Consider the following 14,891-nt stretch of genomic DNA (forward strand, 5'->3'; position numbering starts at 1 on the left):
AAATGTCGAATCCTTGGATTAGGCTCGTGAAATTGTAAATTATCTACTCTAGAAGTGTACGCGTTACAATCAGAAAATACTTCCGTCAGTCTTATGCATAATTGGTAAATGATCGCCGTTTTAAATGAGAAACTTTTAAGTATGTACACGTGTTGCCTCCAAATATGGATAAAGCAGACATATGAGAAAGGTAACCATTAAAGAACGAAAGAATATTATATGTAACTATATTCGTAAGCTTGCGAGATACGATTAATATCTTTGTTCTGTCTTATACAATGATAAATATTCATGTACATAAGTTTCATCGTGTATTCATAAATCGAATAAGGATATATTTTCGAAAGTTTTCTATATATAATCTCAAATATATAATTAATTAATGAATTTTAATTATTAAATCTTATTTATAAAATAAAGAGAGAAAGAAAGAGATAGAGAGAGAGAGAGAGAGAAAGAGAGAGAAATGATTTGTAAACAAATAATGCAAAACAACATGTAAATTAAGTGTAATTATTTTAAGATTATATTTTTTTTTATTTCTTTTTTTTTTTCATTTAAAATGATAAACGACAATTCCTTACGAAAATATGTCAAGACGTTACGATCTCGGCATCTGCAGTACTCGCGAGAGGGTGAACCCTCGTCGACAACGAGCAGAAATAGAACGTATGTGTGTGAATTTCGCGAAATGTGAAATAAGTACGATATTGCGACCAAAAGACCGAGGAGTCCATTAAAAATTAAAGAAATTCTGAAAGCAAAACAAGATCAAGCTTTCGAAATAAGAATCTAATAGAAAAGAACTGTTCACTCGAATGATCACACGTTTTATGTTAATCTATGTTAAATTAGATATGCGTAGTTATATAGTACTTATTAAATTGATTGGAAATAAAAAAAAAAAATTTATTCGACATAAATCGAAAAATTAATCATTACAAAATTTTAAATGAAGTCACTATCATTAACAAAATTTAAAATTATTTATAACTCCATCAAGATAAATTTCTCATATGTAGTAATCATTTTTTATTTAGTTTGATGAATACCATATGTATCCTTTAAATTCAAAATCCTTCATTTCGACATCTTTATCTCGAAACTCTATCATTTAACGAAAAGCCAATTAAATGATTAACAAGAGAAATCTTTAAAAAAACACATTATCATAGTCATATAATGTTAACAAACTTCATTATCTTTTCTTAAAGATCTATTTTCTTAAAGTCTATTCTATCTTTCTATTCTTCAATATGGAATATTTTAGCTCAATATGAATTCCGTATAATCGACATTCCATCATACGTATATATATATATATATATATATATATATATATATATATATATATAAATCGTGTCTCGTGATGAATCGATCCTTCCTAAAGTAGTTCAATCTTCATCGTATAAGAGATACTGCCAAGAAGGGAAAAATACATACAAAGAAGGATAACGTCAAATATATATATATATATATATATATATATATATATATATATATATATACACATATATACAAATATAAAATATGTAGAGCGTTCGTAAACGTGAGGGTGCGCGATGTTGCGAGAAATTTCGTGTCGCTTGAATAACTTTGGAATGGTCGAAGTAATGCATTGAAAGGAACGCGTTTGGATTGCATCGAATTGCGTCATAAATCGACGATATTCTACCAGACAATCATATTTCTACTTTACATAAAGAGATAGAATATCGTATCATTTATACTTGATTTTGTGTTGATTGTTAATGGGACGATCGAGAAAGGGCAATGTTATACTTATGAGAGAGCTTCGTTGAAAACGGATACACCCGACGGCTGATTAATTGATACTATATATAAACTGTGCGTAATAATACGCGGGCGACCGTAGTTCATCGGCACGCAGAGTATACATGTAATTTTCCTCAAAGGCATAGAATACTCGTCTAACGCATGCTTTGTAATTTGTTAGATAAGCTAAGAGAAAATAAAAATAAGAAAAAGGAAAGAAATTAATCATTTCTTTTTTTTTTTCAATCTATACCTTTTAATTGTCTTAACCAATCTTCTTCTTCTTTCTTTTTTATCTATATTTGTAATCATACGATTGTAACCCGATCAATTTAATTACTAACCATTTTATCATGATTTCTCATCTTTTCATCGTAACTTTGTAACGTGATTAAGCAATCATTACATACATATTAATATCGATTAATGGCATATGTTAAGTAGATATTTTTTTTAAATCTACAAAATATGAAAATTGTTCGCTTATACGCTAATCGTCTACATTGAAATAACGCACCTTGTTTTTTTTTTTTTTTTTTTTCTTTACGCCAACGTCATATTTAATATCACGATAAAAATTCATAAAAACTAGAAATTGTTCAGAGTATTTATTGATTTATTCACAACTTGTTTTTCATTACTTCGTTAAATACTTTTCAATTTTGTTAAATTTTTATTTACCATTTATACGACATATTCGAAATTTTTTCTATCTCTCTTTCTCTCTCTCTCTCTCTCTCTTTGCTATTATTATTATATATATATATATATATGTATAATATTCATCTATCAACTTAAGATTATATCCTTTAACTTTGTATTATTAAAATTCATATAGAACTTTGTATAGATTTACTTTCTTCCCATCACTAATGCATCTCTACTTTTATGTCTATGTCCTCTGAAAGATTTATAGGTACTTATAAAAATGTTGTCTGTTCTAATAAAAAATAATATCTACTCTCATATCATATTCGGTTACTAGATTTATTTTCTCCGTTACAGTGCATCATGAGTTTTATAAAAATAGATATCGTCAATATCGAAAAGAATCCGAAGGTGAAAAGATGAAAGAACAGTCAAAGAGAAAAAGTAAAAAAAGAAACGATCCCGTATCGGTATTGCATAACGGTATGTATACGGGAGCGTACGAGAGTTATCAGAAACCTCCGGTCCATTATGCAATGAAGGAGACGCAGCTAACAAAGAATCGAGGGCGTTATTACGACAATGTAGAAGTACATCGCGGAATTTGATCTTTGCTTGCGACAGCCTGCAAACGACGTCGATTATCTTCGCTTTCGATCTATTGTATCGAATCGGTGACGAAGAAAAGATAGACTTTTTTTTCTCTATGAGATCATCAAAGAAAGCGTACAAAGAAACGAGTTTTTTTTATAATTCTAATACAATGTTAACTCAATAAACAAGAGCTTTAGTTGATCGATAAATAAATAGAATAATCAAATAGAAAGTATAATACAAAGTATATACTAACAATTTGTATACTTGTATAAAGAATAATAAAAACTTTTATTGTTCATTCAGGATCTTCTTGTTGAAAAGTAGCTTCGTCAAAGAGAGAGAAAGAGAGAGAGAGAGAGAGAGAGAAAAGAGTTCATTGCCATAAAAAAAAATTTTTGTATATATGAAATATAATCATAATATAGAAGATAAAATTGGTACATGATAAACAAATTTTTTTTTTCATGACAACTTTACTACCATTACTATATAACAATTAAAAAGATAATTCCATTAAAGTAATTATTATTTTCCATAGTTTTACGCAAAATATTGAACCGTCTTACTTCGATATTGAATATCAATGGATTAAAATTTATATGATGATTGATTTATTAAAGATTACAATTAATAAAAAATCGCTTATAATAACATGAGAATTACCGTAATCGAGAATTTAATTATTAATCAGAATTGATAATGAAATATTGAAATCTCAATCAATAATTCAATCGATCATAAAATGAATTGAATATTGTTTAGCATATAGAAACCTTTTCGTTTCTTATCCTTTCTATTTCTTTGAACGATGAAGAAAAGAGCATTGAGTTCTCATTGTGCGTTGTAGGTTACCTTGAAATAATAATAACATAATTGTTTTTTATCGTTGTATTAACAACAATTGTGTTTCTAGCACATATCGTCATTATTAATTACCGTCGATACTAACGAGCCTTAACGTAAAGGAAGAAATTAAAAAATTAGAGAGGAAGATGAAGAAGAAAGAGAGAGAGAGAGAGAGAGAGAGAGAGAGAGAGAAAGAGAGAGAAGAAGAAAAGTCGGGCTCCGCTTTCGCGGGAATGCATATCCTGGTGTAGATTTCGTAATGGCCGATCGGCGGGTTCGTCTATGAGGTCGTGTCAGTTCGTGCACCTACTCGCGGTTAACCACACGTAAACCGTCGGCATAATGCACGCCGACGATTTCGTCACTGGTGCCTCGACGCCCGACAATAGAAATGCGCATGAAAGGTTACGTACTTGCTACAACGTGTTTGCAGCGCGTATTCAGGTGGGGATGGAGAAAAGGAGAGGGTGGTATAGAGAAAAAGAGAGAGAGAGAGAGAGAGAGAGATAAGTTAGAGTTATGAAATACGGGGCAGGGCACACCGTGCAACTGCATCGTTCGTAAAAAAAAAAAAAAACAAAATAAAAACATCAATACACAAGGCAAGAGAAGAACTCTCTTGCTATCCCTTGAGATCGTCCTACTCACGAAACGATTTTCATGAGTCTCGAACGACGATCATCGCCTATTGTTTCTTCGCACGACTCCAATCACGTCTTTCCGCGTATTATGAAACTTTGAGAAACGAGAATTTTGCCCGATATTAAAATGGAAACATCATGGACGATCAAAATGAAAAAGGAAAATAATCAAAGATTCGAAATCTTTAGCAATTATTTTTGACTTGAGAATATTAGGGAATAATATTTTTTATCATTCTTTCGATCTCATCTGTTCTTTTCCTTTTTTTTTTTTTTTTCTTTGGCGATGGTAAGAGAGATTAATAATTCTTCTTAATCAATTTTTGAAAAGTTTGTCAAGCTCCATAGTAATAATTTGAATTTTATTTTTCGTTCAATCCTATTGATAAATATGTTGAAGAAATTATGTTATAGCGTTAGAAAAATAATGTTTTACCTTTCGACACGATTCGTACAAATGGGCCTCGTGACAAACGGGCCTCTTAGGTAAGACAAAATGTGCGCTATCGTTTATTAACGCCATTATGTACCTCGATTGCGGTACTTCGCTCGCAGAAACTAATGCTTTCGTCTTCGAGATTCGTATTGCGAGATTCGATTGTGCAAGACGATAACGACTAAGAGAAGTATTTCTAAATAACGATCGTAATGTCTGTCGTCTTCTAATTTAAGATGGCAAAATTCGTTCTAGATATCGTTAATAATTTTACCTCAACGGAACGTTGATTATTTCACTGGTATGAAATCTTAATACGATACCCGTACATCTTTGGAACTGACATTTACGAAAGAAAAATATTGCTGTCAATCAACGATCATTGATGATAATTTCTCTGTAGGAGAAAGATAGAAAAATGTTTTTACAGGCCCGTAATATGCATCTATAGCAATGAAGTTATCTCTCTATGAAAGATTTAAAAAAAGAAACAAGTTAAGACTATTTTTATACGTTAGAAACGATGACACGTTTGTTCGTATAATACTATCATGGGGAAGAAGAAGAAGGAGAAAATACATTCTAATTTTAACGAAACGCCATACGGTATTATATAAATTATTTGCTTCTCATAAATCCAGAGGTTTACGAGGGCTTAGCTGGCAGAAAAATAGTTGTTACAGGCGTGGTACTAATTCTGACACGAACCATCCTTTTCGTACTTTTATCTTTCTCAGGAAAGGTTTGTTTGTCGAATACGACTCGAAGATCAAGAGAAAACAGGATTTCTTCGCGATAGGAATCACGTGCACATACTTTGAAGGGATAAAAGAAGCCGATGGTGTTATTTTAGACGCGATTGCGTCTAAATTCCATCGACTTCAGAAATAATATGTAATAGTTGATTCGATCAAATGAAAAGGAATAAATAACTCTAAACAAAAAATATCGATCCTTATAACTTATAAACATATTGACCAATAATTACACCATTCAACATTGCACTATTTAATTCCACATGGTAATTCATTAATACTAGTACCAATATATAATAAATATTAATTGGATATTATTTATCTAAATTTCAATCTTTTATACATACAAATGTTCTTAACTCGTTGGGAGACATTTTTATTTGAAATATCTTATAATTATACTATTTTTTTTTTTTTATATAATTATACTGTTATTTGAAATATCTTATAATTATATTATTTTATTTGGATCAAATTTTTATTTGAAATATCTTATGATTATACGGTAGAATATTAGTGCTAAGGAGTCGAGGTATATAAGCACAGAGAAAGGCGATTTTTTGGCTGACCGTGACCCGCTTCGAATTATATAAGCCATATATCCGAAGGCAAGATACATACATATACAAGGTGGAACATTTAAACTTAGTGAAAAATTATAATTTGTAAGTATAATTTTATATATACACACATATATGTATATATACTTTTTTCCTTAAAATCATTTCTTATTAGAAACATATTTCATTTATTGATAAACAAGATAAAATATACAGATATCTTTATTTAAATCATCCACCCTATATATATATATATATATATATATATATATATATATGTACATATGTAGAACTATATACATATGTACATATGTCGAACGAGAAACGCATCGAACTCGTCTTGGTTGAGAAAGAAAGGGAAAGAAGAACGTTGAGGTGAACACCCAGACAAGGTCAGAGAGCCGGTCGCGAGACTGATCCAGCCTTCGGGATGCAGTCACGATGCACACTGCATGCTATGTTGCATTGCTCTTTTTTAAGCCCTCTCCTTGTTTCTTTTTCTTTATTTTCTGTTTGAAAACTCGCTGAGTCTCGAGGTCTCTGCTGCAGTTCTTTGTTTCAACAGAATACCAAGAAACTTAAATAAATTCAGAACTTAAATAATTATTGTACATTGGTTATATGATCATTTTTATTATAATTCAATATCCATAAATAATCAGACATAATCTATTACCGATAAATATACTTCACTCTATATATCAATAACTAGACTAATTATAAAAGTAGATTTAATCTTGTATCAACGAGCATGTTTATAAAAGTTCCAATATTAATTTATTTTATCTTTCATATAATGTTAGATCAGTAAACTCGATTCCAAGAATAAGACTTTTAATTTCCACGCATGAAATTATCGATAACCCTCTTTAAAGAATTACATAATAATCCGTACAAGAGATGGTCATTATAAGTGGCGGTAATAAATGGAGAGGGACGATAATTGGTATAATAATGAAAAACGTACGACGTCTTAAGAAATTAATTCCCTACGGGTGAAAGACTTAGTTACGACACTTTACATTCGGGAGACCGACGCGGAATGCGCCTACACGTAATACGCAAGAAAATTATGAACCATAATGGCAAAAATGCGTCATGAGGTAATCGCCCAAGTGAAAGAAGAAGAATAGAAAAAAGAAAAGTTATCAGTATCTCGAGCGATATTTGACATAGATGCCAATCGATGACGAGTATCGAAAGTATCGTTAAATTTGAACAATATTTATTAAAATAAAAAATTCAATTCAATATCTTGAGATGAAAATATTGAAAGGAAAAAATTATTAAACTTTAACAAAGATTATAATAAATAACATATACAGTTACCAATACGATTTTCAAAATAATATCAATCGAATAATACATTTATAAATGTATAATTGATTTCAACGTTAATTAGATGAAATTACGTAATTAATTCGATTTCTCGTCATACTCCATTCACTTTTCACCTAGCTGGAGGATAATATCTGTGAACAACAATTAATTTTGAGAGAAACGGCAACGACAATACATAGGTAAACGTAGGTGTAACGTAACCAATACATACATACATACATAGGTAGTAGATACATATACATTACTTAATTGGAACTTGTAAAGTCAATGCACGGATTTGTCCTGAGATTCTTTAATCTCACAAGCTTACGTAATACAATCCAATTTAAACTCGCACGTTCGTTCGTTCGTTCGTCGTTCGTTCTCTCATTCATTCGTTTTGCTCCTTCTTCTGCTCGTTTTCGATACCCGTTTATGCTCCGTACTCGTTAGCTGTACTCTGTAAATACATTCGATCCTACCTATTCTTAAAAATCAACCAATACGATCGCTATATTAATGATTAAATGATGAAAAACAACACGAAATGGTTATATTTTCTTTTTATACGTCAATAGTCTGTCTCGCAGATCGTTTGACATTTTTTATTTTTTAACTCTATACGATTAATTAATTATGAACTCGACAATCACGTTACGGATCAGGTTAAACATGTGTTTCGTTCATTTTTCAAATGATTTCAAACCACTTACACATATTCCAGAACAATTTGTATTGACATACTTTAAGACGATATAAATCTAAAAAATCATACTTATTTTTTTTAAGCTTCTCAATTATTTTATCAAATTGACTAACTTTTTCTCGCCCGTTAATTTACTAATAAAATATTCATGTATAAAGTTGTTGGTTTTATTTAATCCGTTCTCCCGCTTAAAAATTTATAATCGCGCAATACATTGAAATAAAAACAGTGACGAATGTATGTTGGCGAAGAAAAAAGAAAAAAGAAAAAAAGAAGGAATAACATACATTTTTTTTTTTTACTCGAGCGATCTTGAATAATATATTTCTTCGAAATAATTCGTTTGCGTACAATCGATCGTTTATAACCAACCTCAGCGTTACGTATGTTCATAAGATATTGCATATTCACTAAATAATTATTACTCATTATATAACAGAATATTATATCCACATAAAATTTTAATAATTCCTTTCGAATCAAATGCATTATATTAACACGTTTGTAAATTGAATCATACCTTGTTAGATTCGAATCTGCAGGATTTCATATAATATTTCTTTACGTTGGAAACGATGATGCAAATATTTTTTTAATTATTCCTCAAGCTCTGTTTCGAATATTGCCAAAAAATACCGCTGGATATTAGATTTGTATTTTAATCATGATCAGTCTGTATTAATGTACCTTTCCTCGTGACATCGTAAAATGATTAATTGTTCCTAAGCTAATTAGTTTCTTATCTGTGTACAGATGAAGTAAACGCATATTTTAGATTCTCTCTCTCTCTCTCTCTCTCTCTCTCTTTCTATCTCTATCTGAATACTATAATATGCTAATAATAAGTTATATACTCGCAAAAAGTAGATATAAAAATTGTGTACACAATTCTCCTATTGGCTCAATTTATTTGCAAATAAAATCTCTCGTCAGCAAGGCTATTAGAAAAGTTATACATAGGTAGTGATCATCGATGAGCAACGAGCCGATGAAATTCAAAGAAAACCGTTACAACGAGGACGTACACGTAATCTTCTTCACTTATGTAACTTAATATATGTACGAAAACCAATTGACTTTGAACCGAATATTCGAAAAATACCGTCCTTTCTCATTAAAAGGAGGATTGAACGAATCGAATAAAAAAATATCTATATTGTTAAGTATAACTTTAAAGTACGATTTAAAGAAAAAAGGAAAGGACGATAAAACAGAAAAGCGAATAAACGAGAATATATATATATATATATATATATATATATATTCGTTCAAAATAAAAAGCAAGGTAATTAAAGCCCAATAGAAAATAATGCGCTTGTCTATAAGCAAGTTACTAACGCGTATCGATTTGATCTTACTCTATTATGACATAAACGCCGTTTATATAAAAGCGTCGAGTTTATATAATGTTTCAAATACACGTGACTTTTGTGCAGGAGCGAATACGTTCACGCGACTGCAAACTTGGATCGTTATTACGCTGATACTACGTTGTATTCTCGATGAAATTGATCGCTCGTTATCTGTGCTGAGATATCTGGAAAGAAAAAACAAAGTTGTCCAAGCATTTTTACATGCCTATCTTTATAAATAAAAGTTGAAAATTGTATGAAAAGGCGTTCGTGAAAAACACATTCGAAAATTATCGCGGTAAACTCGTATCGAATCGTTGACTTGTATCACTTCGATACATTTCTTAAGCAAGGAGTTAAGGCAGATAAGTTATAGCCTGTAAATCACACGTAAAACCCTAGACTGTGCGTACTCAGCCACCCACCGTACCAACTGGCATATATTTCATGAACGGTAAGACGATATCACGATGAAACCACAGATTGTTTCTCTACAACTGTTAAAACCTTGTCCCCGGTCTTGTAAGTGCATCTCACATATACGAGTATATATATATATATATATATATGTACATATATATCTGTGTGTTCCACTTTCCAAGCTCGGCCAAGATTCTAATTGTTCTCTTTTGCCCCACACTGAATCAAAAGACGATTATTTGGAAAACAGTGAGATTTCGAAAATGCATGAGCCAGAAAGTGAACAAAACGTTTCAAGAACACGATGTTCGTAAATACGATTCTTCGTTTACTCAAAACGAAATTTAAAGAAGCATGGTTGTTTGCCAAAAACTAAATCCACGACTGATCTTTACTAAGGTCTACGAAAATTTTATTTATTTATTACGACTGCATCGAAAACGAACAAAGTAAAACTATTATATACTATAATCCTATCACGACGTATATACAATATATATACATATATATATATATATATGTGTGTGTGTGTGTGTGTGTGTGTATCGTGTTTTTATGTAATTTAATATTCGATGCGATTATTGATTTCGATGGTATCAAGGGGCACGCGTGGGTTATATGAAGAAAATACATAAGCGTCTCATACGATTAGACTGATTTTATGCATGTAATTCCGTATTTACGTTCGTAATGACGCATTCCAGTGACGTGAGAATAAACGTGTTAAAAGAAAATAAGAAATAGGAAAGAGAAACATACTTCTTGTAAAAACTCCAATAGATTTTTACCGTTTGTCATAAATAACGGGAAAAAAAACGCATAGAAATTAGCAGTATACAATGAACGGGACAGGTAAACATAATCGCAACGTAAGTTCTGCGAGTAGCACAATCACCTCCGAAGAATATGATTTTGACGAAGCACCTTGTCATTACTTATTTCATTCCCGGCACGATAATGCGACACTTGGTCGTTGGTTTTTACATGAGTGCAGTGACATAACTTATATTTACAAATCGCGATATATAGATACTATGATGCTAAAAAAGAAATAGAAAGAGATAGAACAAATGTATAATTATACTACGATGTGATAATTGAAAAATAAAAACAAATAATATAAAGAAAAATAAAGAGAGTCACAAAATTAAAAAGAGTTATAATAACTCGATGTAATTAAAAGTAAAATAAAAGAAATCAAGGAAGACAGATTTTAATAAATGTTTAAACTTGATGAGAATAAGAAGCGATTAAAATGATATGATATAATGAAAATATAAAAGAAAATGAACGCAATGGGATCTATTATTTGTAAGAAATATCAAAGGTAAACACATAAGACGAGCTAACGAACGAATAGATATAGATCAAATGAGGATGAGAAGAGAGATAAATAGAAGAAACTACTTTAACAGAATATCCGATTACATAAGCCACGTGCTCCGATTCTCTTAAGCACGAAGTAAGCAACGATTTGCCGCATGTCGTATTTCCACAAGTCTTTCCACCTACATACGCGTATATAAAAGCGTAGACTCTCACGTGCGTACGGCACACGCACGTTGCCGTTATGTAAGGCTTAGATAGGTCTACTAGACTCCTTACTTCCTAAGTTTATGCCGAGAACCGATCTGAACATAGTCGATGACGAGAGAGCTGCTACTCGTCTCAAAGAGCAGCACGTGATTACCCTATTTTCTCAAAGAATCAACCTGGAAAGAGATTTTACTTTGACCTATATATAAGATCAGCTTGACTTAGATCATATAAAAAATGATAAATGTAAAAGATTATGCAAGATCGATGATTACCATTCTTTATCGTTCATTGTCCAATCATGTATAATATTGTACAACGAGCCAGTATCTCATTATCTTTCTAAACATTCAAAGAAATCCAAGGAATTATTAAAAATGTCGTCAATATTATTTTTTAAAGACTTCATATATGCATTAGATATTTCGTTCAATACAAAAAAAGAAAAAAGAAAAAAAAAAAAAAAAAAAAAAAAAAATGTAAGTTTGTTTCAAATATACGATCATTTTTATGGAGCTATGATATTTTTAAATCGATACACTTTCAGATTTTTTTCACTATGTATAATCTGTAGAAGAATGTGTATAAAAACATGCACTCTTAAGTAACATAGTTTTTACATTTCTGTTAGAAAGACTTCGCCTTGTGAAATAAGCGATTGAATTAATCGATACCAGTACCATGTATGTACATATTTATCGTTTCTTGCGTCGTACTCTTTCCACAATGTATTCGAGATTACTTTGTCTCCGAATGAATGACAATATTGTAACAATTATCAACGATAAATGGTTAATGTACATCTGCAAATGGTATATGTTCATTTGCTGGAACGTTTTCTTTTTCAATTATCAATAAAACTTATCAATTTATATACATTTTCTAAGTATAATCGAAAAATTAAAGGTAAGATTTGATAAAATCAAATTTTCGTTTAAACTAAAATTTGATAAAGTCAAATTTTTGATAAAATCAATAAATCAATATTTCTAAGAATAAATCCAATAAGAAATTGAAATTTTTTTTTGTACGTCGGTACTATCATATAGAAAAAGTATTTAAAATATTGGAAATGAAATGACGCGTTTAATCTTCATTCCTAATGGCGAAGATTTTTAAAGGGAATAAAGAACATTTCGAGAAATAACTCAAACATCTTTTGATGTTCGCTATCGAACATATTCTTTTATACTGAACTTTCACGTAAAAAGAAATGTTTCGTGAAATAATCTCACACCGTCCCTGAATCTAACACGAGCCGTACGTAACGTTTCGTTACATCACACGTTTATGTATAATAGCACGTAAACCAAAAACCAATTCGTCTTTAACGAAAAGCTCGTAAGAATTATATATTTAAAATTACACGTATAGTCTACGAAATGAAACAAAAATATAAATGTGTGATATCATCACTGTTTAATGATAAATACTACGAATTCGAATAGTTTATTATATAACACGTACCAACTAGAAACGTCCAAACGATTATACTAATACTATAAACAACGCCGATATGATCGTCATTTATGAAGGAATACGAATGAATATTATATAATCGAAGTTTGATTCTTGAAAATACGCTAAAATGATAATGCACTTCTTTCATTCGTGGTCTTCTTAAAACTCGCTTGTTTCAAGTTACGTCTGTGTAGTCATCGGGTATCACCGATAGCACGTGTAATCGTGCACTGCTATCTCCCTCTCTCTCTCTCTCTCTCTCTCTCTCTCTCTCTCTCTCTCTCTCTCTCTCTCTCTTTCTATCTCTATCTTTATATCTATCTCTGTCTCTATATCTATCTTTCTTTCACATATGCTCTCTAACTCACTATCGCGTCAATTCACTCTCATTCATTATATAAAGCTTCCCCAGTGTTTACCGAGAGCGTACTTTATTTATAGTCACACCACTATTCTTTATACGATGCTTACGATTCGTGAACCAACGAAGACACTTCGTCGCGGCATTTTTAAATCATTGGAGATAAACTTCGTCACAGATGCTTCTTTTATTCTCGATAGTTGAAATCAAGTTCAAACTATTAGACATATGTAGACGATCGATTTTAAATCTATATATACTCAACAATCGCACATAGTCAAATAATCGTGATTAACCTTTAAGTATGTATTTTTTTCTTTTTTTTTTTTTTTTTTTTTTTTTTACGAAATTACAACATATTAATAAATGTAATATAATTCAATGCACATATGAAATTATGAAATTTCATGAAAAAATATATTTCCGCTTTAATATTTACGAATAATAGTTAGTATAATATTTTCTCTTTAACAATTTCAAAAAAAAAAAAAAAAAAAAAAAAACAAGAAAATAAATAAGAATTAAGATAATTAAGATCTGTTATTACAGAGTTAATAAAGATTTTTTTCCATAGAAAAATTTGATTAAGTGATCTTGTACACAGTTCAAACTTATTCATCGTATTATTATAATAACCATTCCATTTCCTTAAAAAAAAATTTCTCCTTTGTATTATCTCATTTGGAAATATTTTTCAACTGATTGATGCTTCGAATACTTTGCTCTGTGGATGAAACTACTAGCCGATTGTAAAGTGCTAAGCGCATTATCGTCGAAACGTTTGTAGAAAATAAAATATATATATATATATATATATATATATATACCAAGATGAAAATAACGTCTATCTCACGCGAGAAGAATAAATAAGTACGGTATAAAATCCTCATAGGAATGTTTTACGTTTTATCAGGCAAACTCCTCGTTGTGTTTTCTAATCAAATCGTCAGAATCTCAGACATTAAAAAATATTCTTTTATTTCTTTTTTTCGAAAAAGAGAGTTTTTGTTTTTTCGATGATACAATCGCAAATGATTTTACTTCCTCTATGGAAGCCTATTGACGAAAGAGGATTTATATAACTGTAGTGACTAAAGTCATTCCTCGAAGCGGTACTAACCACATTTTTGTAAAGCCGTACGACCTTAAGCTCAAAGTCGTAGAGATGTCAACGCATCTTTTGGTTGAAGAAGAAGAAGAAGAAGAAGAAGAAGAAGAAGAAGAAAAGATAGAAAAATAGAATCAACTTCAAAAATATGAAATTACATCGAATGATTGATAAAAGTTTCAGAGAATACAAATATACGAGGATTAACGTATCTCGAAATTCATGAGAATCGACGTGTGAGAAGCTGCATCGAGATACGAATATAATCTCAAATAAATATCGTCTTACTTATTTTGATAAATATCGTTTGAAGAAATCAATCGAACTCTCAAAACAAAGTATCGATTTCCGATTTTAAAACAGTCGTA

This window comes from Vespa mandarinia, chromosome 6 (genome assembly GCF_050613455.1).
Source record: "Vespa mandarinia isolate Hongniang chromosome 6, ASM5061345v1, whole genome shotgun sequence".
Classification (NCBI taxonomy): domain Eukaryota; kingdom Metazoa; phylum Arthropoda; class Insecta; order Hymenoptera; family Vespidae; genus Vespa; species Vespa mandarinia.